Below are 1958 nucleotides of genomic sequence, written 5' to 3' on the forward strand. Positions count from 1 at the left end.
GAATCTTACTTTGTCATAGTGTATAATCTTCTTAATGATTTGGTCCATTCTGTTTGCCAGTATGTTATTGAGAATTTTTGCATCTATCTCAATTAGGGAAATGGGCCTGTAGTTCTCTCTTTTTGTTGGATCCTTCTCTTGTTTGGGTATCAGCATAATGCTTGCTTCCAGGAATGAGTCTGGGAGTATTGCTTCCCTTTCAATTTCATTAAATATTTTGAGGAGTAGTGACATTAGATCTTCTCTAAATTTCATGTAGAATTTAGCATTGAATTTTTTAGGACCTTGGTTTTTTTGTGGGTAGATTTTAAATTACATCTTCAATTTCATTGACTGATGTTGGGTTATATAGAATATTTATATCATCTTGATTCAGCTTTGGTAATTTGTATTTATCTAGGAATTTGTCCATTTCTTCTGTGTTTTGCATCTTATTAGAATACAGGCTCTTTATTTTTTCTTAAAGCATTTACTTTGAGACATGATGGAAAAATAAGAGGTACTCATAGAAAAGAGACATTATCACAGAAGGTCTCAGACATGATCAAGTGAAAATGATCTAACCAGAAAACCTTAGTGCTTTTCAGCTACACTGAAGCTGAGATTTTGGGAGTGTGACATGCTGCAGGACTGAAAGGAATGGATAACTGGTATTCCTCTCCTTCAACAGAATGGATAGCAACCTCTTCATCATTTTTCTCTAGGGCAGACATGTCCTCCTGGGCCTCCAAAAACTCCCCTTCCTTCCTCCCTTCACCCACATACCAGAGAACAAAGGCATATTTGTCATACATCAGATCAAACTGATAGTCTAGTCAAGTGAGCCCATGCCTCATCAATGGATACGGTGTTGCTCAGCATGCACACAGCCCACTATACCTTGGTCAGTTCTTCACCAGGCACCATGGTGGGAGGCTGGTAATTAATGCCAACTTTGATGCCAGTTGGATACCAGTCCACACACAGGATGCTGTGATTGGTTTTGATAGTGGCAATGGCAGCCCTGATGTCTTTGGGAACCATGTCACCATGGTACAATAGGAATCAAGCCATGTATTTATCATGGCGAGGGTCATATTTCACCATCTGGTTGGCTAGCTCAAAGTGGGAATTGGTGATCTCTGCTAAAGAAAGCTGTTCATGGTAGGCTTTCTCAGCAGAGATGACAGGAGGGTATATGTGGGCAGAGGAAAGTGGATGCAGAGATATGGCATCAGGTTGGTCTGGAATACTGTCAGGTCAACATTTAGGCCTCCATCAAATCTGAGGGAAACATTGATGGAAGACACAATCTGGCCTATAAGGGAGTTCGAGTTAGTGTAGTTTGGGCACTCAATATCATGGTTTTTATGACATATGTTATAGATGGCCTCATTGCCTACCATGAAGGCACAATCATCATGCTCCAGGGTGGTGTGGGTAGTGAGAGTGAAGTTATAGGATGCAATTGCGGCTGTGGAAACTTGGGGGACTGGGTAAATGGAGAATCTCACCTTGGACTTCTTGTCATAGTCAATAGAGAGATATTCCATCAGCAGGGAGGTGAATCCAGAGGCAATTCCCCAGCCAAATCTGTGGAAAATCTGTCAGCAAGTTTCCTAATTCAGTCCAAGATAAGATCCATGATCTCCTTGCCAATGTGTAATGCCCATGGCATAGTTATTGGCAGCACCTTCCTTGCCTCTGATGAATTTCTCAGGGTGGAAGAGCTGACTATAGGTACTAGTGCACAATTCATCATTGACTGAGGGTTCCAGGTCTACAAACATTGCCCTGGGCACATGTTTGCCAGCACCACTGAAGAAGACATTGAAGGAGTCATCTCCCCTCCTAATGGCCTTGTCACTTGGCATCTGGGCATCGGGCTGGATGCCATGTTCCAGGCAGTAGAGCTCCCAGCAGGCATTGCCAATTTGGAAACCAGCCTGGCCAACATGGATGGAGATACACTCACACAT

At 42.5% G+C, this 1958-nt stretch overlaps 1 pseudogene; it reads right to left on the reverse strand.

The window, feature by feature from the left end:
* Positions 1-587: 587 nt before the first annotated feature.
* Positions 588-1958, reverse strand: LOC101711560 (tubulin alpha-1A chain pseudogene; annotated as a pseudogene).

The sequence above is a fragment of the Heterocephalus glaber genome, unplaced genomic scaffold (assembly GCF_053883595.1).
Source record: "Heterocephalus glaber isolate CG9 unplaced genomic scaffold, H.glaber_assembly_v1.0 deba00000936, whole genome shotgun sequence".
NCBI classification, from domain to species: domain Eukaryota; kingdom Metazoa; phylum Chordata; class Mammalia; order Rodentia; family Bathyergidae; genus Heterocephalus; species Heterocephalus glaber.